This window comes from Coenobita brevimanus, chromosome 55 (genome assembly GCF_032717465.1).
Source record: "Coenobita brevimanus isolate Jiangsu-jjx chromosome 55, ASM3271746v2, whole genome shotgun sequence".
NCBI lineage: Eukaryota > Metazoa > Arthropoda > Malacostraca > Decapoda > Coenobitidae > Coenobita > Coenobita brevimanus.
In genome coordinates, this window is record NC_137008.1 from 34,166,352 (window position 1) to 34,191,894 (window position 25,543).

General features: G+C 43.3%; 1 protein-coding gene across 1 annotated transcript in view; it reads right to left on the minus strand.

Annotated features, from left to right (window-relative positions):
* Nucleotides 1-25,543, minus strand: part of HUWE1 (HECT, UBA and WWE domain containing E3 ubiquitin protein ligase 1) — a 1,134,422-nt gene that overhangs the window by 939,520 nt on the left and 169,359 nt on the right. The gene's annotated exons all lie outside the window — the stretch shown is intronic.

Consider the following 25,543-nt stretch of genomic DNA (forward strand, 5'->3'; position numbering starts at 1 on the left):
AATCAGGAAAAAAAAAAAAAAAAATCCATGTGTTCTCATGATTTAGAGTTCAGTTCCACATTCTTCATTCGATTTCATGCTTCCCAACACATTTCGGACCAACTGGGCATATGGTTATCAGTCCTTTCTCATGCCTCACCTAGTTCTTACCCACTCATAATGGGTTTTGCAGTTTTAAGGGACGAAATGGAATGAAAATGTTTGCTTGACAAAAAGTTACTCTTTTATCCATGTGTTCTTGTAAATTACCGTTCAGTTCTACATTCTTCGTTTGATTTAGTGCTTCCCAACACATTTCCAACTAACTGAGCATATGCTTATATCCTTTCTCACGCCTGGTCTAATTCTACCCCACACTCATATTTGGTTTCACAGTTTTAGGGGACGAAATGGAATGAAAATGTTTCCCTAAAAAAAATAAAAAAAATAAAAAAATAAAAAAAAAAAAATCATCCATGGGTTCTCGTAAGTTAGTGTTCAGTTCCACATTTTCGTTCGAATTCGTGCTTCCCAACACGTTTCGGACCGACTGAGCATACGGCTATAAAATCCTTTCTCGCATCTCACTGACTTTACCTCACAGTCATATGAGTTTCGCAGTTTTAGGGGACAAAACTGAATGAAAATGTTTGCTAACCAGAAAAAAAAATTACTTCCATCCATGTTCTCTCACAAGTTAGCGTTCAGTTCCACATTCTTCGATCTTCTTCCTGATAGTCTTGTATTTTTCGAATTACTTATGGGAGGTAAATAATCGTTTCATGCTAAATCTGTTTCCCCGTTGTTTTTAGCTGTGTTACACTGTGTCAACTCGTTTGACTCGTCAGGGTTACAGCGAAAGGGCCTGTCCTAAATGTTAACTACAATTGACCTAACCTAGCCTAACTATACCTAATAATTTAACCTAATCTAACCTAGCATCCAGTTGGGAAATTGGGAGACGAAAACCACCTTTGAGTATGTCAAGACAATCATAGGTACGGCTTAAGGAACGTGATGATAAAATGTGGGAAGTTTTTCAGCAGGAAGTTGTAATATATCACCCTTAAAACAGTCAGAAAAACACCGAAAACAAACTGGAGGAATATGAATTGAATTGGTAAGGCCCTTCTACTGCTGTAAGTAAAGCGTACGTTTACCGAAATGGCAAAAAAGTGTGGAGTACATGAAAGCACCATCATAACGATTTGGAAAGACCAGGAGAAGATAAAGATCGTGCGAAGGAAGTGATGCGAACCTTGTAGCACTGAAAGTTTATATTTGTCCTGAAGCTAACTGAGAAGCTTAGGCCTATAGGGCGTTATGTGGAGCGACAGAGAAATTGTCATTTTTACTCCTCTTTACCACCTTACCCCACGTAAATTACCCCCACTTATATGCACCATCAGGTAAAACAGTGATATAATCATTGTAATTAAGATCACCAATGATATTAGAAATAGCATTAACAAAAAAGTTAGGCTAGGTACACTTATGTTGATACGTAGCTTCCCGGCATTCATTCCCCACCCCCCACCGATAATGTTATCAAAGTTTCGCCTTCTCGTATCATGTGGCCTTCGGGAGAGACGTTAGGCCGTATGGTTAGACTAAAATTTATGGGTCTGGCAGTTTTAGAGGGAAAAAAAAAAAAAAAAAAAAAAAAAAAAAAAAGTACTTTCATCCATGTGTTCTTGTGTTTGCATTCCGTTTCACATTCTTCGTTCGATATTGCTTTTCCCAACACATTACGGACTGACTGACAGCAGTTTAGCCATATGCTTAGTCCGTCTGAAAAGTGTAGGGAAGCGCGATACCAATGAAGAATGTGAAACGGAACGTTAACTCAGAGAAAACAAGGATGAATGTAATTTTTTCTGGTTAGCACACATTTTTGTTCTGTTTCGTCCCCTAAAGCCGTCAAACCCATGAATTTTCATCTAACCATATGGCCTAAGGTCTCTCCTGAAGGCCACATGATACAAGAGATGGTGAAACTTTGACAACAACAATGGGGTTGAGGGGAGGGAGGAAAATACCATGGAGCTACGTATCAATTAAAGGGTACCCAGCCCAACTTCTGGTTTTGTTAATGCTATTTTTAATGCCACTGATTTTTAAAATAACAATAGTTACGTTTCATTGTTTTACCTGATGGTGGGTGCAAGTAAGGGTTAATTTACGCGGGGTTAGGTTGTAAAAAGGGGTAAAAGTGAGTTTTGAAAAGACGCCAAAGCACATTGTACCATTATACACACAAACATATTGTCTGAGTGACGCGGATTTGGGTACAACGGTCCTTGTCCAGTCCCTATTGCCCGCAGTACTCGAGGATTGAGTGTGTATATATATATATATAAGTGAGTGCAAATATTATCATGGCATAAGTTTATTGACTGTGGTAGGGAAGGTATAGCCTATAGAAGAATTATTATAAAGTAAGACAGATATCAGAAGTCCTAGTGAGTGATGAACACGATGGCTTTAGGAGTGGCAAGGGATGTGTGGATCAAATTTCCAGTGAGACAGATAGCAAAGAAGGCTTGTGCGATGGACCATAAGGTGTTTAGGGCACTCATGGATCTGGAAAATGCATATGACAAAGTGGACAGAGAAGGACTGTGGAAAGTTTTGCGCATGTATGGTGTAGATGGTAAGCTGTCAGGTGCTGTCAAGAGTTTTTTATGATGGTAGTGAGGCAAGTGTATGGGCTAATGGGCATCTATGTGAATGATTCACGATCAGTGTGGGCGTACGACAAGGTTGTGTTATGTCCCCTTGGTTGTTCAATAAATTTATGGATAGGGTGATAAGGGAAGTAAAATCACAAGTAATGGAGAGGGGGATGGCATTGGTAATGAATGGTGATGGATGGAATATCTCAAATGTGTTGTATGCTGATGATGCAGCACTACTTGTGAATACCAGACAAGAACTTGGTGGGCTAGTGCAGAATTTTGCTGGTGTCTGTGGACATCGTGCCTTGAGAATAAATGTAGAAAAGAGTAAAGTGATGGTTATTCAGAAAGTGACTCCCAGTGCGATGTTACAGTGAATGGAGAGAGACTGGAATTGGTGACAGTTCAAATACCTGGGTTGAGTGATAGAAAAGAGGAAAATGTGCAAAAGAAGTGGATGTAGAGCGACACAAAGAAGAAAAGTACCTGGTGCAATGAAGGCCTTGATAAGAAACAGAGGCTTGAGTGTTGCAGCTGCACGAGACTTACATGAAGGAATGTTAGTGTCAACTTTAACATATGGATGTGAGACTATGGTGTGGCAAGAAAATGAAAGTCTAGAGTAAGAGCAGTGGAGATGGGACTGCCAAGGAATATATGTGGAGTACAGAGGGTGGACTGGACACCAAATACTGTAATGGAGTACAGAGGGTGGACTGGATACAAAGTACTGTAATGTGATTAGTGAAAGATGTAGAGTGAGGAAGTCTGTGGACACCAGAACTGAAGACAGTGTACTCAGACAGTATGGTCATGTGGAGAGAATGGATAACAATAGAATGGTGAAAAAGGTATATCTGAGCAAATTTTAAGGAGGGAGGAGGTGAGGTAGGCCAAGGAGGTGGTAGCAAGATATGGTGGATAAAAATGTGAGGAAGAGAGGTTTGGAAGTCGGTGGGGCTAGGGAACTGACAAAAGATCGTGAGGAGAAGTGCAGTTTCAGGGGTTTGGCACTCCTTTTAAACGTGGTAACATCTGGATTTACTTTATCGGATACGTTTATGTGAAGCTACAGAAAGTGGTGAATGTTTTTGACGTATCCAATAAAGCCAGGATTCCATGGACTTGAATGATGAGTGAATGGAAACGTGGCCCATTAGACTGAGCAAATTTGGGCTGTCTGGACATTGCTACTCCTCACCCTGCCCTAGGGTGGGAAAGGAGGTCTGAATGATGATGATGATGATCATATATTGAGAGAGAGAGTACACATAAACATACATACATACACAATGTTGGGCACCTTTTGACAACAATAATCCAATAACCCCTATTTTTAAGTCCAATGTCAATACTCTGATTCCTTTAATACCTAGTTATTGGAAGTTACATTAATCCGAAAAAAAAAAAAAAAAAAAAAAAAAAAAAAAAACTATAGAAAATGCTTATTTATGCTATATCCAAGAATAAGCAAGCATTTTTTACAAGTTTAGCAACTTTTAGGAGAGAAGGGAGGGAGGACTGGGCAGACAGAACCAGGGTCCGAGAGGGAGTCAGTAATGGTGTGTTTGATGGCTGAGCTATTATTAACATAACATGTGAGAAGATTGATCTGTTATTAATACAGTATTTGTTTGTATTATTTTACAAACCATATAATTTTCATCACTACAGAAACAATAAAAATCACAGCATGATTTTCTCGCACATATGAAACAAATAAACAATATATCTGAGCAATATATTAAATTTACATAATACCTGTAATTATTTACATGCAAATGATAACAAACAGAATGAACAACAAAGTATATCAATTATATAACCTACTATAATGCAAATTTTCCTATTACAAGAAAAAGAATTTATAATAAAGAATAACAATTACAGTAGAAGCTTGATTTAACAAACATTGATTCATCAGAAGCCCGAGAAAACGGAATAATTTCATAAAGATATTTTTGTGCCCAACTTAAAGGAAAATGTTAAAATGGGTACAATTCCGTTAACGAAATTCCTTTCCAAAAACCACCGAAAAAATGGAAAAAGTCCTGTAAATCAAACGCATCACCAAGCCCAAACTGGAAACGCTCCCCTGACTGATAGAGTGCAGTGTTGCCAAATGTCCCGTCAAGCTGCCTGGGTAGCAGCTGGGACTCGGCGACGTCACTGGGCCCGTGCAGTCTTCACGTGATCCACCGAACTGTAAGTAACTGCTCCGCGCGTATGCAGCTTTGCCTTGGTATTGCGGCCTTATTTTATTTTTTTATTAATTTTATTTATTTATCTTTTTCAGTAAACCAAGCTGTTGTGAACCATGCCTATGGCTCAGGAAAAGGAGGAGAGGGTGAGGCTTTCTCTTGCCCAGATTTGGAAATAACTGAGAAGATAGCACACCATCCCTGATGCTCCCAAGCCCCTTTGTCACCCCTGTACCACCTCCAATGTTGATGGAGGGGGACTAGGAACAGTGACTAAACCACACCCAGGCCTGACAGAGGTTTGGGAGGGCCAGTATGGCTACCTATGTCAGGCATATTTTGGCAACTAGTGCAGAACCCCTACTGTTGAAGGTAAGCCTTACTGTAGTTTACTATCCCTTTTTACAATCCTATTTGGTTCACTACCAGCCCCACCTTATTCATTGTGTGTGCATGTTTTATTCCTAAGTCAGTACTGAATGTATCACTGTTAACATGTACATGATAATGCATTTAACCGAGTTATTAGATATGGGTTCAGACAGCTGCGTCTAGCATTAAGAGTTAGCATAGTTTGCTACGTATGGGTGTGCATTGTCAGGAACTTGGCTTAACCATTCCCTTCAAGGATTTAGCGGAAAGTACTGTACCTGTACCTCAAAATACAGGAAAAGCTTCCCTTATATTGTGCACTGGTTATTGAACTCAGTTTTCCAGAAATTTCAAGATAATGAAATGGGTGTTGGCTGAATTAGTCCGTTAAACTGAGCTTTTAATGTATACTGAAAAACCTGAGAAAAAAAATTATAAAAATTTTATTGGATAAAAATATTAACGGACATTATCAGACTTAAAAACAGAGTTATAGGAAGTAAACTGGTCCGATAACAATAATGGAAGTTAACTTTGGATAATAGTTCGACAATAAAAATTAACTTCCAATAATTACAATATCTGTTGTTAGATAATCGCTTTAGTGCCCAACTGCCTAGCCCTGGGTTCCTACGCTCCTCACGGGGCAATGTAGGATTGGATGATGGATGGATGGATGAATTTTTTTTATGCGAGTAAGAAGTACCCCTGGGGGTAGGGGGGGGTTTCAAGAATACTCCCCCAGTATCCCTGCTTGTCGTAAAAGGCGACTAAAAGGGTTGGCGGAGGGTTAGTGCCCCTCCCCGGAAAACAACTAACTAAAATAACAAACAAGAAGCCTCGGACAAGGACTGACCAAACGATGACGACCCAGGACGGGACAAAGGACTTGGTAATGGCTACGTGGAATGTAAAAGGAGCAAATGATGAGGTGAAAGAGAGGGATTGTCTAGGTGCTTCAGGGTGCAAAAGTGGATGTATGTGGAATGACTGAAACAAAATGAAGAGGAGAAAGTGTGAGAGAATGGGAGTATGGATGGGGTATATGTGCAGCAATAGGTGAGAATGAGAGGGCAAAGGAAGAAGTATGTATAGTTGTGAGTAAAAGATGGAAGAAGAGCATAAGACAGTATGGATCAGTTGGGTCAAGGATTGTGTGGGTAAAGTTGAAAGTTGGAATACAAATGTGGGCGATTGTGTGTGTGTATGCACCAACGCAAGATCGTGCTAGCAGAGTGAGAGAAGAGTTCTGGACAAATGTGGAAGTGTGCATGGAAACGTTTGGAAGGAATGAGAGAGTGTTTTTCATCGGTGAAATGAATGGTAAAGTAGGGAATGTGAAGGTGGATGGAATAGTTAGTGAGTGGGGTGTGCCTGCTGAGATAGATGAGAATGGCAGTGCGTTACTGGACATTTGTGCTGGGAGGGGGTTGGTGATGGCCAATACCCTCATCAGGCATAAAATGATCCACAGGTATACATGGCGAGTGATGAGAAGGGTGGGTGGTGAACTGAATGAAAAGAAGGCAATGATTGATTATGTGTGTATGGATGAAAGGATGCGAAGATGTGTAATGGATGTAGGAGCTCATAGAGGTTCGGGGAGTGGACTTTCTGACCAATACTTGATGGTGGACAGAATTAGGATACAAGTAAGATGGAGGGATAGAAGAAGGGAGAGACGAGAGGAAGGAGTAGTTGCAAGGAGAGTGGAATGGTTACAAGAGGATGAGAAAAAGGCAGCGTATAAGAGAGAAGTGGAGGAACGATTGGGCAGATATGAATTGGAGGAGATGGGGGACGTGGAAGGTGGGTGCAGGATATTTACAGAAGAAATATGTGCAGCATGTGATGTGGTGTGTGGGAGGAAGAGAAGACGGAGGGGGGTGCAAGGAACAGCGTGGTGGAATGAAGAGGTGAGACAGGCTGTGGCACAAAAGAAGAACGCATACAAAGAATGGATGAGAAATAGGGGCGTGGAAGAAGTTGAGAGGCGGAAGATAGAGTAATATGTAGAAAGAGAGAGGTGAAAAGATTAGTAAGAGAAAGTAAGAAGAGAGTGGATGAAGAATTTGGAAGGAATTTGAGTGTAAAGTGGAGGGACTGTAAGAGAATGTTCTGGAAAGGGGTGAAGAGAGTACGACAAGGTGGAAGTGAAGTTAGCAAGGGAGTGAAAGATAAAAATGGTAGATTACTAGTGGAGAAGGGAGAAAGAGTGAGCAGATGGAAAGAACACTTTAAAGAATTGTTGAACATACATGATGGAAGTAATGCGACTATAAGTGGCTGGGGAATGGCTGGGAGAAGGAGGGAGGTGAGAAGACAGGAAGAAATCAGTAGGATAGAAGTTGTGGAAGCAATGAAGAAAGTTAAATTGGGGAAAGCCCCAGTGTGTGTGGTGAAATGCTGAAGCATAGGGGAGAGATAGTAGTAGAATGGATGTGGAGGATGTGCAGATTGGCCTGGGAGGAAGGTAGAGTCCCGGAGGATTGGAAGTCAGGTATAATTATTCCTCTGTACAAAGGAAAAGGGGAAAAAGAAGTGTGTGGTAATCATAGAGGCATTTGTCTTCTTAGTATAATAGGAAAACTGTATGGTAGGATACTTATTGACAGAGTTAGAGAAAAAACAGAGGAATTAGTTGGAGAAGAACAGGGAGCCTTTAGGAAGGGAAGAGGTTGTGTTGATCAGACATTCATTCTTAGATCTTTAGTGGAAAAGTTCCTAGAGAAGGGAAAGAAGTTGTATGCGACATTCATGGATTTGGAGAAAGCATATGACAGGGTCGATAGACAAGGATTGTGGAAAGTATTAAGAATATATGGAGTAGATGGAAAGTTGCTGAATGCTGTGAAGAGTTTGTATGATGGTGCGAAGGCTGCAGTGTGTGTGAATGGTGAACTAAGTGAATTTTTCTCTTTGGAGGTTGGGTTGAAAAAAGAGATGCATCATGTCTCCATGGTTGTTCAATCTGTTCATGGATGGGGTAATAAAAGAGGTACAAGGTAGGGTAGTGGATGTTGGAGTGGCCCTAGTAAGAGAGGATAGTGTTTGGAAACTCCCTGTACTGTTGTTTGCAGATGATACTGTGTTGTTGAGTGAAGACGAAGGGGAGCTGCAAGGCTTGGTGGATGAGTTTGGGAGAGTGTGCAAGAAACGGAATCTAAAGGTGAATGTAGGGAAGAGTAAAGTGATGGTCTTTGAGAGAGGTGAAGTCAGTGAATGTACAGCGAGGTTGGATGGTGAGGAATTGGAAAATATGAGTACATTTAAGTACTTGGGTAGTGTGATGAGCAAGGATGGAAGTCCGGAGGGTGAAGTGCTTGAAAGGGTACAGCAGGGAAGAAAGGTTGCTGGTTCTTTGAAAGCAGTGATAAGAAACAGGGAAGTGAGCATGGAAGTGAAAAAGTTACTACATGACAGTATTGTGATACCAACTCTAACGTATGGAAGTGAAGCTTGGACGTTGTTGGAGGGACACAAGTCAAGAATGAGAGCAGTGGAAATGAGTAATTTAACATGAGTCTGTGGAGTCACATGGAGAGACATGCTGACAAACAAGGATATAAAGGAGCGTTGTGGTGTGGATGTGGATGTGTTAGGAAGTGTTATGAGGAACACACTGAGGTGGTTTGGCCATGTGGAGAGGATGGAGGGTGAAAGACTGACAAAGAGAGTGTATGTGAGTGAGGTGGAGGGGGGAAGAGGAAAGGGGAGGCCGAGGATGAAATGGAGGGATGGGGTGGAGAGGTATATGAGAGAGGGGGGTGTAAGCTGGGAGCAGGGCAGTGAAATGGGTGGGGACAGGACAACGTGGAGGCAATTTGTTTGTAGCCACCCCAAACGGGATTAAGGCGTCTGGCAATAGATAGTTAGATAGATAGAAAAAGTAACCAAAGGTACGAGCCTGCAAACAATTCCTTGTGAGTAAGAAGTAACTAAAGGTGAGAGCATGCAAACGATTCCTTCCAAGAAAAAAACAAAAACAACACAAAAGTTAGCCAAATTCAAGATCTGTTAATTTCAAGATGCCTAGACACACTGTTTGAAAGACTGGAGATCATAGGAAGTAGGAAATACAGACAGGGGGAGACAGTTCCAGAGCTGACCTGTTGCATTAATGAAGGACTGGGAATAACAGTTAACTCTTGCATTAGAGAGTTGGACAGAAAAGGGATGAGAGTTTATTGATAGACGAGTGCTATGCACCCGTCGTAGAGGTGGAGGGATGCAAGCAGACAGTTCAGAGGAGCAGTTACCATGGAAGTAGTGACAGAAATGAGATAAAGATGTAACAGTGCGGCAAACAGACAGAGGTTGAAGGGAACCAGTAAGAGGTGGAGAGGTAATGAGACGAAAAGCTTTTGACTCCACCCTATTGAGAAGAGCTGCATGGGGGAAGCCTCAACACACATGACAGTTGTACTCTACATAGGGGCGTATAAAACCCGTGTATAAAGTCAACAACTGTGCAGGGGGTAAAGAAGGAATGGAGTCGGCTTTGCACACCTAATCTCTCTGAAGCAGATTTTACAAGAGATGTAATACGATCTTTCCAAGATAAATCCCGAGTGCTTGAAACCCCAAGCATGTTCCAGGATGATGCAGGCTTGAGCTGGATATTATTAAACATAAGTGGGTACTCCTGTGGAAGATTCTGTTGGGTTAATAGGTGTAAAAATGGAGACTTTCATGCATTAAAAACAACAAGATTATTTTTACCCAAGTTGGAGATACAAGCCACGTCAGACATTAGGTGTGCCATAGCCTCATCCCTTGTTTGATGAAGTAACTGCTGGGATGGTCGTTGCAGGAACCGAATGGAAAGGTGAAGGGTGGAATCATCAGCGTACGAGTGGATAGGGTCAGATGTACAGCTTAGAAGATCATTGATGAATAAAAGGAAGAGAGTTGGTGATAGAACAGAGCCCTGAGGAACACCACTGTTGATAGATCTAGGAGAAGAACGATGGCTGTCTACAACAGCGGCTATAGAACGACCAGAAAGGAAGCTGTAGATGAAGGCACAGATAGAAGGAGAAACCATAAGAGGGTAGTTTGGACATTAAATATTTATGCCAGACTCGATCGAAAGCCTTTGAGATGTCAAGTGCGATGGCAAAGCTTTCGCCAAAGTCCCAAAAGGAGGATGACCAGGAGTCTGAAAGGTAGGTGAGAAGATCGCCAGTGGAGCGTCCCTGACGGAACCCATACTGAAGATCAGAAAGAAGGTTGTGATAGGAAAGATGTTTAAATTTTTTTTGTTAAGAATTGACTCAAAAACTTTTGAGACACAGGATGTTAAAGCAATTGGACAATAGTTAGAGGGCTGGGAATGGTCACTCAACTGGTTGAATGAGAGCAAGCTTCCAACAAGAAGGAAAGGTACAAGTTGAAAGACAAAGACGAAAGAGTTTGCCTAGGCAGGGTGTATGCACAGAAGCACAGTTCTTGAGGACAACAGAAGGGACTCCATCAGGCCCATATGTCTTGTTAGTATTGAGGCCAGTGATGGCAGAAAATACATCAGCTGAAGAAATTTTAATGTCAGCCATGAGGAAGTCAGAGAGAGGAAGTGATGGAGGAACAGCACTGGAACCGTCTTAAGTGGAATTGGAGGAGGAAGTCTGAGCGAAGAGATCTGCTTATCAGTAGAAGAAATAGCTCCAGAGTCATTAGAGTAGAAAAGGAGAGAAGGATGATGAGGTACAGATGTTAGAAAGGTTTTTGGCATGATGCCACAAGGAGCGGGAAGAATTCGAGTTGGAGAATTGAGAGCATATAGTACGGATGAAATTATTTTTAGCAGAGCGAATAGACTTGGCATGATTCCAGGCAGAAACATAAAAAAGATGTGATTCAGGGGTGGGTTGGTTCCGGTACCTTTCGTAGGTTCTCTCCTTGTTGTGGACAGCATTAGAACAAGCGTGATTAAACCAAGGCTTTCTTGCATTAGTCAAAGGATTTGAGAAAGGAATGTATGCTTCCATGCCCAAGAGAATATAATCCGTAATGCGCAAGGCACACTCAGATGGCTCCCGGCCATGGAAGCAATAATCATTCCAGGGAAAATCAAAGACGTACTGCCTGGGGGCCTCCCAATCAGCAGCTCCAAAGTGCCACAGTCGACGTTTCTTTGGAGGGTCCGCAGCCCATACAGGAGCGATAGGACAGGTTCAGGTAATAAGGTTGTGATCAGAGGAGCCCTACGGAAAGGAAAGATTAAGAGCGTAAGCAGAAGGATTAGTTGTAAGGAAGAGGTCAAGTATGTTGGAGCTCTCTCCAAGGCAGTCAGGGATACGGGTAGGGTGATGAACAAGCTGCTCTAGGTCATTAAGGATAGAAAAGATGTAGGCTTGTTCACCATGTGGATCAGTAAAAGGAGAGGAGAGCCAAAGAAGATGGTGAACATTGAAATCTCCTAGAATGGAGATTTCAGAGAAAGGAGAAATGGATAGAATGTGTTCCATTGTAGAAGTAAGATAGTCAAAGAATTTTTGACAGCAGAATTAGGGGATAAGTACACCGCAGATATATTTAGTGAGAGAATGACACGAAAGCCAAAGCCAGAGAGTAGAGAATTCAGAAGAATCAAGTTCGGGAACACGAGAGCAAGATAAGTTGTTGCGTACATGTACACAACAGCCACCTTTGGCTTCAAAATGAGTATAGAGAACATAGGAGGATACAGAAAAGGGTTTGGTGTCAATTGCCTCAGACAGCTGAGTTTCGGTAAGGAATAGAAGGTGAGGTTTAGAGGAGGAGAGGTGATGTTCAACAGAGAGAAGGTTAGAGGAAAGGCCGCGAATGTTGCAGAAATGAAGAAGTCAGACAGTGGTTCCATGCAGCTCTAAGAGTCGTCACCGGGAATGAGAATTACCACAAGATGAGCACCATCTTTAGTAATGTGAATATGGAAGGAGTTAAGAAAAGGGATAAAGGTAGAATACTGGCTGATGATTTCTACCCAGAACTGGTTGAAATGGAAACATGTAATAAATTAGTAGAGAAAGTGAGAGAAAGCAAATAAACTGGAGAAAACTTTTCAATGTGAAATAGATTAAATCAGGTGGGATGGAGTTGAGAGGTATATGAGGGAGGGGGGGTGAGTTGGGGGGAGGGTAGTCAAATGGTGGGTGACAGAGAGACTTGGAGGCGTTTTGTCTGCGGCCACCCTTTGCAGGATTAGGGTCGCGCTATAGATAGATAGATAGGAATTACACATGCAGCAGGAAGAAAATGAAAAAGTATTAAAGAAATTAAACAAAATGACACAACACTATATGAGCTGTCAGTCGAGGTAGTTTCACTTACAAGGAAGGCTAGTGAAATGGCAAGTACATTTGTCAACCATGAGAGTATTATGGAGGAGTTCAGAAATGATAGAGACAATTAGGCAATCAAGCAGTCAGACAGACCGAGGCAGTGATACTTAAGAGATGAAAGACATGATGAGATGTCACAAAGGTGAAGTAGAAACTATGTATGCTGAAATGGTGAAAGTAAGAAATGACTTAGAAATAAAAGTTGAAGAAAAAACGCATTAAAAAGTGAAAGTAATAATTAAAAAAAACCGAAAACTTGTCAAAGATTCAGCTGATATCAACAAAACTATAGTAATCAATAGTATAGATGAATAAGAAATAAGAAACAAAATTTTGAGACAAAAAGATGGGAAATATAATGAACATATTGAAGGTAGTATCACAAGAAATCTGTGATAAAGACATACATGAACACAAACGGCTAGAGAAGTATGAGAAAAAAAAGTTAATGTCCCTGAAAGTAACCTTCCAGTGTGTGAACACTGTGGAGGAAACACAAAAAAAATGCAAACTGACTCATGAAAAAGAGGAATTTAAAAAAGTATGATACGAGGGCTGTGAGAGGATGACGTGAAGGTCCGTCAGATCATATGACTGTGGTATGCAAGATCAAGCTGAGAGGAGTGAGGTGGATCAAGAAAGAGAGGAGTGAGGTGGATCAAGAGAGAGAGCAGCAGTCAGGGAGAAAGACTGAAAGTTGAGAAGCTGAGGATCAAAGAAATGGATGATGATTACAGGACCAAAGTAGAGGACGAGTTAGAATCAGTGAACTGGAATGAATTGGATCTGGACAGCCTGTGGAATGCATATAGGGATTGCTTAGTTAGGAATGCTAAAATGGTGTGTGGTGTTGCAAGAATATCAACAAAAAAATAAAAAGGGTAAGGCATGGTGGGATGACGAGGTTGAGAGAGCAATGGAGGAAAAGAGGAAGAAGTGACTAAAGTGGTTACAGGATAGAGGTTCAGCAGAACTAAGAACTGAGTATATCGAGAGCAAGAAGCACGTAAAGAGACCAGTGAAGACATTCGGACACAACAAAGAAACCACCACCACAGTATACAAACAATACATACATTCAGTGATGAATTACGCAAGCCCTGCCTAGGCTTCTAACCTCACCAAAACACACTACAACACTCTACAGACCATACAGAACAAGGCCCTAAAAATAATCACAGGCTGCACAGCTACAACACCCACACACCACCTACATCAAGAAACCAATGTCCTCAAAGTCAAGGATCACCTAGACATGAGAGGCACCCAGTTTCTTGCTGCAGCTCCACAAAATCCACTATATTACATGGCAGCACATCCACCCACACCAAGGAACATCAAAACAACACCCAGCACACGATACCATACATTAATACTGTCATCTCTCCCCCCTCGCCCACCTCAGACCAGCTTCCAGAAGCATATCCACACTCAGATCACTCGCCGCTCCATTTAGTCACTTAAAGACAACACACAGCTGCATGCATGGCCTCCTGACATCCACCCCTCTAAATCCAATCTCCCTCGTGAGGACAGGGTCCACCTGGCCAGGCTGAGATGCGGGCACCATCCAGCCCTCTTAAGCTACCAAAAGAGGCTGGATGACTCCATCGCTGATGCCTGTCCAGGATGCAACACAGCACCCCATACTATTAAGCACATTATGGAAGACTGCATTGCACACCATCACCTACGCCAAATACACAACATACACTCTTTGAGAGCTCCGTGGGAAAGCCTGGTCTCGGCCATGGCCTTCCTAAGGGACTCAGGGCTGTTCGGCCAGACTGCCTAGGGAACAACAACAACCAGTGAAGAGGAAAAAGAAGGAGGTAAATGACGATTTGGGATGAAAAATTAATGCGAACTACTCTGAAAATAGCAAGTTATTCTGGAAAGAGGTGCAGAAATGTAGAAGTGAAAGTGGAAAGAAATGTGAAGGAGTGAAGGATGCGAGTGGTAGAGATGAAGTAAGGACCAAATGGAAAGAATATTTTGAAAGCCTGATGAACAGGAAATGAGAGAGCAGAGTGGCTGCAAACATGACTGGTTTTTGGGGGTGTGCAGAGAAGGAATGCAGTGCCAGGAGATATGACACTTGCACAGGAGAAGAGCGCTGCGAAACGGCTGAAAAATGGGAAAGCAGCTGGGGTTGATGAGGTGTATGCAGAGATGCTTAAGTGTAGTGGACAGAGTGGAATGAAGTGCTTGTTGGAGATATGTAAGAAGGCAGGGATGAGTGAAACTGTGCCTGCAGAGTGGAAAAAGGCTGTGATAGTACCCCTGTACAAAAACAAAGGTGGGCGAAGTGTGTGCAAGAATTATCGTGGCATAAGTTTATTGAGTATGGTAGGGAAGGTATATGGAATAATTATTATAGAGAAAGTAAGATAGATATCAGAAGTCCTAGTGAGTGATGAACAGGGTGGCTTTAGGAGTGGCAGAGGATGTGTGGATCAAGTATTTGCAGTGAGACAGGTAGCAGAGAAGGCTTGTGAGAAGGATCGTAAGGTGTTTATGGCATTCGTGGATCTGGAAAATGCATACGACAAAGTAGACAGAGAGGGATTGTGGAAAGTTTTGCGCATGTATTGTGTAGATGGTAAGCTGTTACGTGCTGTCAAGAGTTTTTATGTTGGTAGCGAAGCACGTGTAAGGGTTAATGGGCATCTAAGTGAGTGGTTCACGATTGGTGTGGGCATGCAACAAGGTTGTGTGATGTTCCCTTGGTTGTTCAATATATACTGTATATAGATGGGGTGATGAGAGATGTAAAAACACGAGTAATGGAAAGAGGGATGGCGCTGGTAATGAATGGTGATGGAATATATATTGTATATAGATGGGGTGATGAGAGATGTAAAAACACGAGTAATGGAAAGAGGGATGGCGCTGGTAATGAATGGTGATTGATGGAATATCTCAAATTTGTTGTATGCTGATGATGCAGTACTGTACTACTTGCAAATACCAGACAAGAACTTGGTAGGCTAGTGCAGAGTTTTGCTGATGTCTGTAAGTGGCATGCCTTGAGAGTAAATGTAGAGAAGAGTAAAGTGATGGTTATTGAGAGAGAAGGTGACTCCCAATGTGATGTCACAGTGAATGGAGAGAGACTGGAACTGGTGAGAGAGTTCAAATACTTGGGTACAGTGACAGAAAAGAGAGGAAAATGTGCAAAAGTGGAAAGTAGAGTGACACAAGGAAGAAAAGTGGCTGGTGCAATGAGGCCCTTTACAAGAAACAGAGGCTTGAGTGTTGCAGCTGCACAAGGCTTACATGAAGGAGTGTTAGTTCCAACTCTGACATATGGGTGTGAGACTATGGTGTGGTATGAAAATGAAAAGTCAAGAGTAAGAGCAGTGGAAATGGGACTGCTGAGGAATGTATGTGGAGTACAGAGGGTGGATAGGATATGAAATAATGTGATTCGTGAAAGGTGTGGAGTGAGGAAGTCGGTGTACACCATAATCGAAGAGAGTGTCCCGAGATGGTATGGTCATGTGGAAAGAATGGATAACAATAGAGTGGTAAAAAAGGTATACCTGAATGAATTTGAAGGAGGGTGGAGGCGAGGTAGACCAAGGAGAAGGTGGAGAGATATGGTGGATGAGTGTGTGAGGGAGAGAGGTTTGGAAGTTGGTGAGGCTAGGGAACTGACAAGAGACTGAGCTGGCTGGATAAATTTTATGAGGAGAAGTGCGTGATCAGGGATTTTGGCACCCCTTTTGAGCATGGCAGTGTCCGGATTGACTCAATCGGATATGCTGTGTGAAGCTGCAGAATGTGGTGAATGTTTTTGGCGTATCTGGTAGAGTCAGGATTCCGGGGGCTTGAATGATGAGTGAATCGAAGTGTGGCCTATTTGGATTGGGCAAGTTTGTGCTGTCTGGACATTGCCATTCCTCACCCTGCCCTTGGGTGGGAAAGGAAGTCTGGATGATGATGATGATGATGGATAAAAAAAATGCCTAAGTAAAGAGGAATTGGAAATACTAAAGGAAAAGAGGGAGGAAGCAAAAACAGTTAACGAGAAAAGATCTGAGGAAGAGTAAATTTTTTTACGAAGTAATGGGGGACTTTCAGAGTGCTGAGTCATTCCAAACTCAGTCCAACACTAGTCTTCTGCTGGTTGCCATGCTTGTAATAGCCATGGATTATTTGTACTCCAGTGTCTAACTGTGAGATACAGTAATGGCATATGCCATTGAAATTACTAAAAGATTACTCAGAAAAATCATAACCAATAAGAATCATCTCTTTTACTTTCATAATCTTATAATCTATGATCGCAGACTCGATACTGAAGTGTCAGGCTGTCACAACTACACCTTGCATAAATTATATTTGATTTGCTGGACGTTGTAGCCGATCTCTCATATATATTAAGGCCTGCCTATTATACATTATTAACATCAACTTTCGTACTGACAGTCCTTGTATTATCTGAAATTTAATATTTTATAAATTTAAGCCTTTAACATCGCCAGGAGACCATGCCTGCGCATTAAAGGGACAGTCCTGAACAGGAGACCAGCCCTGGCCCAGGCTCAATGTTTACCACAGACCAGTGCTTGTTTCAGCCATCCTGTGTTAATGTTGGAGAAGGAACTCTACTGAATTAAAGGGATTAAGTGCCATAACTCAATTTCAGAGGCTGCAGAATCAAATCACGGACTACTTATCAGCCTTCATTATCAATATCCTATCCTAGTAACGTCAAGATTCAAAACTCGTTCACTGGAGAGGAGAGAGAGAGAGAGAGAGAGAGAGAGAGATTTATCCTTTTTCTATCAGTTGATGTACAAAGGGAATTAATGGCTTGCACTGGTGCTCAAAAGACTAGTTACTTTTATGACTAGTATAATTATTTTGCCACTAGGCTACCCTTTGATTTGTATTTGACGAAATTACATTACATGGCCGAGTTGTAATTGTATAATACCTTGCATTTACTAGACATCTCGGCAAAAAGTTACCACGTTAATGATTATTTAAAATATGAAAACTGAATAAACATAATATATGTATACAGTAATCACTCCAATATCCGGATCAATAGAGCCATCGGTAGGTTCGGATATTGGTTTTGTCCGGATATTGGGCCCCAGCTTATGGACTTGTACTTACGGACCCTAACACAGAGAAACACCTATACAACTCCCTCCGGACATGCATAGCACCTATTTAACACCCAAATCACACCAATAAGGCACATAAATGACTGAAATAAATGCAATAGACACATAAAATGTGGGTTTAGAAGTATGTTCATACATTAATAAACATTCTGGTACTTATGGACTCTAACCGAACCTAACCTAACCGAACCTAACCGAACTCTGAAAAACCCATTCCTACTGCACATGCATGAGGTAAGTTTAGTATGGAAAGAAGTACAGTATGACACTTTCTGGTAAGTATAGTATGGGAAAAAATACAATATGAAACATTCTGGTAAATATAGTATGGAAAATAGTACAACATGAAACATTTTGGCTACTTACAGCAAGTCCCTGGCCACCTCGATGAATAACCGCCTCCTCTCGGACTCTGACAGTAAGAACGATTTCCTGAAGCACTTGCACTACACTCTTCCTGAAGTCTTGCACTGAACTTAGTCACTAACACACAGAAGTCCGTTCTTTTCACAGTGTTCACTTTAGTCCAAATAATGTTCCATTAAATTTAAGTGTTGCACATTAACTTTTCAAAGTTTTTTTAAGTTTCCAAAGCCAAAACAAAGAAGGTTAGTTACGTTAAATTTCTTTTCTACTTAGTCTTTTCTCCCAACTTGAAAACCTTAACACAACACACCGTTTTTTTCACTGCACAACACTCAAAATTCCCGTGTGGTCTAGTGGAGAAGTTCTTGCTGTTTATTCACTGTCAGAGCCCGAGAGTATCACTGGCAGGCGTCCAAGGGGTGCATCGGTGGGTAGTGGTGATGGCGTACCGACTACAGAAGACTCTGAAGACAGCCGCAAACTCACGTCGAGCGGTGACTCCACTGTAGCTGATGTGCTGGGCTGTGGCTCGGAGCATGAGGGCCTGTCTTGGGGAGGCAACGGAGTGGAACCAGGGCTTGGCACAGCGGGGTCACGGGCCTGAAAAAACTGTCAATCGTTGACTGACGCAAGGACCGACGATTCTGGCGATTGATGATGCGCTGCCGGAAAGCACGCACTTCCTCCACGAGTCCCAAGGGCCCCATCTCCCTGTCGCAGTCCGGGTGTTCCAGGTAGTCTAGGACGAACTCTAGATGTTCCCGGAGTGCGCTCAGCTTGGGGATGGCTGGAGTAGTGTCCTGCTGGGCGGAGTCTGCATCATCATCGCCTTCGTCGTCGGAATCTTCAAGTTCGGGACTGACACCAGCAACCGAAGACGCGATCTCGATATCAGACAACGTCTGATACCCAGGATCGCCCTCGTCGTCGTCCAACCACTCACGAACATCGTCCACATCAACATCGTCGCCGTGCGTACGTAGCCGTGCATGGAAGTCATCCACGTCAAACCCTAGGAAATCGTACTCCACATCTGTTCCGAGAAGCAGACGAGACCAACCATTTTCAAGAGTTTTCACAGGGACTTCCTTCCATGCACTAGCCCAGTTGTACAGCGCAGACTTGATGTTGTAGCGGCGAAGGTTTTCCAAAGTCCGCTTGCCTCGAGTGTCACGTCCTTCCCTGCGCTCGTCCTCGTCCTCGAGAACCACCATCACCTCGTCCAGGAACTTCCGACGGTACAGGCGCTTTGTTGCCACGATCACTCCTTGGTCCATTGGTTGAATGAGAGCAGTCGTATTAGGTGGCAGAAACATGCACCTAATACGGCCATTCTCAGCAACCAAGTCCTTGTCGCACGGGTGGGCAGGTGCATTGTCGAGGAGAAGGAGAGCCTTTACCTGGTCGCGAGGAATTCCCAGTGTCTTCGTCTGGTAATGTATGACCTCCTTGACAGTGATGGTGAAACCAGTCTTTGAAAATCACAGCTGTGAACCATGCTTTCAAAGAATGGTACCATACGACAGGAAGGACATCCATCACCCCACGAAGGCACCGAGGCTGCTTTGCACGGCCAACAATAACGGGCTTAAGCCGGTGCATGCCGTTAGCATTGGCACAACACAAAGCAGATATCCGTTCCTTAGAAAGCTTGCGGCCAGGTACACGCTTCTCCGTCTCATCGGCGAGAGTGTTCGTTGGCACCGAGCGATAGAATAGGCCAGTTTCGTCAGCGTTATAGACTTGACCGAGAGTGAGGCCCTCCCTGTCGATCAAGCCTTTCACCTTGTGCCGAAACTCGTCCACTCCATCTCGTTAGCGTCCAATGCTTCGCCATGTGCTTTACGGTTAGTAAGGCCATGTCGCAGCTGAACGCGAAGAGCCAACCCTCGGATGCCTTGAAGTCTAGGGCGTCGTGAAGCCTTGCAAACTTCTCAGCAGCAGCCTTCAGCTCCGTGCTCCACGTACCATCACACCAGCTGCACGTTGCTGTCGATACCAAATCAACGTGGAGCGGTCGATCTCTGCATACTTGGGAGTAAACATAACCTTCCTCTCCACGTTGCGTTTGCTTCTCGACGAGAAGTCAGCCGTGTACTGCATGAGCTTGTCTCGGGAACGCTTGATATCAAACAAAGTCGACCGGGCCAGGTTGAACTCGCGGAGAATGCGAGAGGAAGACCAACCCGCATCAACCTTCTCCAATATCTCCCGTTTCTTCTCCAGAGTCAACACCACTCTCTTCCTTTTCTCAGGAGGCGGGGCCATCATCACACACACTAAGAGTAGGGCAGAGAGCAGCAGGAGGCCTTGCAGCAAGTACGGCACCACCACAAAAGCGAGCACGTGGGCAGCCATGACGAACAGCGCAGGTCCAGTCGCGGTGAGAGACAGGCGGGAAGTGGGGATGATGCAGCGGCGCTCTATCGGACGTCGGAGGAATGACGAACCAAAACAATGCTCTCACGCGGCGCGCGCGGCAAGTTCAAATTACGGACGGCAAAAAATCGGTTTTTTTTCCAATTTTTTGGATTTTCGGACCATTTTGGGAATGTTTGATCCCAGGACGATAAGGTTCGGTTAGTGGGGATGTTCGGTTATTGGGCGTCCGGATATTAGAGTGATTACTGTATTTTAATATCGACACTCCGCATCATTTAACATACCAGGGGACGTTAATGTGTAATATAGTCGTACCAAGTGTCCAGTGCCATTTAAAATCATGTATGTTTCTTCAATTTTTGGAAGGGATGGTAAAATAAATCATAAAACATGTACCAAGTGATCAAATAAGCCTCTGAGCGAGAAAGTGATGCCAGATGCCTAACTTTTTCAGTCTGATTCTATACATAGTTTTATTCTTGCTGCCAAACAATTTTACCATTTAGAACACTCATACTGAATGGGGTTAATGAAGCTGTATCATCATCCAGTTCAGTCTCCCCTAAGCTGAACAAAGTCGTCGGCATAAAGAATAAAATGATTTACGTTCTCAGAGTGAAGGAAGTAATTTAATCACGCTCATGTAACAGCACATGCTCTAGGCTAACTTGTAATTATTTTTTTCCTCGTTGTATAAATCAAGGTACATCATACGAATCACGCAAATATTGGACTACAAAACCTTGATTAATCACAACAATGGTCTAGTAAATGGACCGTATGCACATCCACCTTCACCGACAGCTAGCAAAAAGTGAGCTATATCTCATCCCACCATGGGGACGGTCGCCTATGACTTATGGAAACAGATGTCAAGTGGCGGTATTTGGCAAATATTAAATTTCAGGAATCCAGGGCTATGACAAGCTTCAAGAAAGCACTATTCTTACTCAAAAAGATGACATGAAAGTAGATATGAAAGCCAATGGCACTGAACTCATCAGTAACACAATGAAATGACTGTGTGTAAGGGATTGCTGGATGGAAGCCCAATGTACGCATATGCAAAATTGCCAGTAAAAAGTATTAATTCATGAGTGTGATATTTTTTTTCAACAAGTATTTAGTGTAATACAAAAAGTGTATGGTAGGATACTTATTGACAGAGTTAGGGAAAAAACAAAAGAATTAGTTGGAGAAGTACGGGGAGGTTTTAGGAAGGGAAGAGGATGTGTAGATCAGATATTCATTCTTAGATCTTTAGTGGAAAAGTTTCTAGAGAAGGGAAAGAAGTTGTATGCGGCTTTCAAGGATTTGGAGAAAGCATATGACAGGGTGGATAGACAAGGATTGTGGAAAGTATTAAGAATATATGGAGCAGATGGGAAGTTGTTGAATGCTGTGAAGAGCATGTATGATGGTGCTAAGGCTGCAGTGCGTGTGGATGGTGAACTGAGTGAATTTTTCTCTTTGAAGGTTGGGTTGAAACAGGGATGTGTCATGTCTCCATGGTTGTTCAATCTGTACATGGATGGGGTAATAAACGAGATACAAGGTAGGGCAGTGGATGTTGGAGTGGCCCTAGTGAGAGAGGGTAGTGTTTGGAAACTCCCTGTACTATTGTTTGCAGATGATACTGTGTTGTTAAATGAAGACGAAGGGGAGCTGCATGGCTTGGTGGATGAGTTTGGGAGAGTGTGTAAGATACAGAATCTAAAGGTGAATGTAGGGAAGAGTAAAGTGATGGTCTTTGAGAGAAGTGAAGTCAGTAAATGTACAGTGAGGCTGGATGGTGAAGAAATGGAAAATGTGAGTATGTTTAATTACTTGGGGAGTGTGATGAGTAAGGATGGAAGTTTGGAGGGTGAAGTGCTTGAAAGGGTACGACAAGGAAAAAAGGTTGCTGGTTCCTTGAAAGCAGTGATAAGAAACAAGGAAGTGAGCATGGAAGTGAAAAAGTTCCTACATGACAGTATTGTGATACCAACTTTAACATATGGAAGTGAAGCTTGGACGTTGTTGGAAGGACACAAGTCAAAAGTGAGAGCAGTGGAAATGAGTTATTTAAGAGGAGCCTGTGGAGTCACAGCCTGACAAATGAGGATATAAAGGAGCGTTGTGGTGTGGATGTGGATGTGATAGGAAGCGTTATGAGGAACACACTGAAGTGGTTTAGCCATGTGGAGAGGACAGAGGGTGAGAGACTGATGAGGAGAGTGTATGTGAGTGAGATGCAGGGGGTGAGAGGGAGGTGGAGGCCGAGGATGAGATGGAAGGATGGTGTGGAGAGGTATATGAGAGAGGGGGGTGAGAGTTGGGAGAAGGGCAGTGAAATGGTGGGGCACAGGGCGATGTGAAGGTGATTTGTTTGTGGCCATCCCAAATGGGATTAAGGCATCTGGCAATAGATAGATAGATGCTATCGCATATGGCAAAGTGTGCCAAAATATCGCATTTTGCCATAATTATCGCACATCTGGCAACGCTGCAGCTCAGCAGTCCTGCTATTACTCTCCGAGGTTGAGAGAAAACGGCGGTGACTGCATTTGCTGGGATGACTGAGTTAGAATCCTCCCACCTCACCCCAGCTGAATGTTGTATCATTAGATTTTCGAGATCATATAATGAAAACAGTTCCTAATTTACCCAGGTCGTATCATCGGTTTCTCGTATATCGAGTGGTCGTATAACAGGACCTACCTGTAGTGGCGTATGCGTGTATTAGACATTTCCCTGAATATATTTAAAAGTAAATGCAAACTTTTTGTGCACCCACACACACCCTTGGACAAATAGCTACTCTGGAATGGCTGGAAACTGGGTATACAGGTGAGCCAAAGGTACAAGGTTAATGAAATATGCTCCATGACAGCAGCAAGAGGGGGCAGGGTCTTGAGGCAGGAATGGAAAGGGAGAGGATGAGGTAACAGGACCAGCCTGCCCAAGCCAGCACATGCGCTCACTGGGGGCATGGCTAGGGGTGTGCTTTCAAATGCATTGTTGCCGATCCCCAGAGGCTACCTCACATCACATCATACCTCTAAAATGCCACATTCTGGTGACCCGGGGACACTTGCATTGGAAAGTGGAAGGATTGCTGTGTAAAATAAGCTTGATCTGAATGTCCCATGTTGCGTGGTTGCTGAGGTATGTGTTTGAGAAAATTAGTTATTTGGAGGAAAATGCCTCCTCCCCCAGAGGGGTGACCCACGCTACGTAAACATGCCTGAACTTTAACCCCTAGGGTACGCAATTTTCCAGCCTCGACTACCCCCCAGGACACAAAAACCAGCCTATTTTTCGACTATGTCAAAGGTTAAAAGTTTTATGCCTGATTTATAGAGCTTGAATTTACACACCTCAAAACACGAACCTACCCTCCTAGACCCAATAGTTACCGAGATATGGCCTGTCAAAGTTGATAATAGTTACCCGTCATAGCCCCAGTGAGAGAGAAAATACACCGCTCGCATCTGTTTTCTTCACAAAAATACGTACAAAAATCACCATAATCAATTTTTTTCAGTGTGTACAGATGTTATAAACCATTGCAATGTGCTTAGAATAAAATAAAATGGTGACAAACCCCTCAAATAAATATGATAAATACAGTAGTAAATATTGTCCTCCCCTCCTCTCCTCTCCCCATAGCTCCAATCCCCTCCCTCCCCTTCCCTTCTCTTCTCTACCCTTTCCTTCCCTTCCCTCCCCTCCTCTCCCCTAACCTAACCTCCCTTCCCCCTTTCCCCTCCCCTCCCTGCCGAGCTGTCAAATCTAGCAAAGGATAGTGGTCATGAACCTCCCCCCCCCCCAAAATAAACATACAATAAAGAGTAAAAATTATCCTTCCCTCCTCTCCCCTCCCCATACCTCCTGTCCCCTCCCTCCCCCTCCCTTCCCTTCCCTCCCCTCCCCTCTGAGCTGTCAAATCGAGCTGGTTTTTGTTTCGTTTTTGAAGGCTCCAAGATGCCTGCATGTGTCAGCATAAAATAAAATTTCTTTTTTGAGTGGGTTTCAAATAAAGACAGATAAAACAATTGTGGTGTGGATATCTGTATGCAAAGACACGAATAAATTACAGGTAATGATTCAAAAACACGTAAAAAATACGCAAAATATTCGAGGACGGGGAGGTAAAGATACTGTGTGCTAGGAGGTGGGGGTGGGGGTGGAGGGTGGGGGTGGAGGGGGCTGGTGGGAGGTGGTAAGGCAAGGATGGGGTGTATTGAGATGGAGGGATGGGAGGACACCTCCACAAGACACAAAGGAAGGACCCCAGTGGAGTACAGGGACATTGAGGGAAGGTAGGGGGAAATACACTCCCCCCAGATGACTGGAGGAAGGGACATTGGGGGGGTCCACATGGGAAGGGGGGACAGATGAGGAGGGTGTGGGAGGGATGGTGGTGGTGGTGGTAAGAACAGTGAGAGGTAAGGTAGTAACAAGGTAGTGGGGTAGAGGGACACGGCGTGAGGGAGGTGGGGCGTACACCCCCCACCGCATGGGTATGGGCCTGGGTCCCCCCTCCGGTGTGTCCAACACTTAGTTCTAATTGGTTAGAAGCCATCTACATCACAGCTGGGATGGAGCCAGTTGCTGCCAGTTTTTTTGTGGATGTTGCACAAACGGTGTTGCTCGTCCTTTTAAGAAATTGCGCCAAAACCTCAATCGACGAGCTTAGTACTTTAGGGGTTAAGGGTTAAATGGCACAGTCACTTGAAATGTGGTGAAAGTCATAAAGGAGTATGAAAGATGGAGGAGACACGGGGAAGGGGGTGGAGCTGGAGGATGGAGGGAGAATTGGGAGAGTCAACAGAAGGAAGTGGGATTTCGTACCACAGTGGGGATCTGGGAGGAAGGGGTTCGTTCTGAACATCAGTCACAGTTTAAAGGTTAAGGCGTTTATGATTTCATCCTACTTCTCCTTTCAGTCCATACATTTAATCTCAATTTTAGTCTTCCATATCCTTCTCAACTGATGCCATTTCCTATTAATTTCATTTTTAACCTATGCATTACAACAGCTTTCCCAAAACTTGAATAAAACTATCTTGGAGAGAAATGGAACACTAAAAGGCATCACTGCACAGAGGGCATTA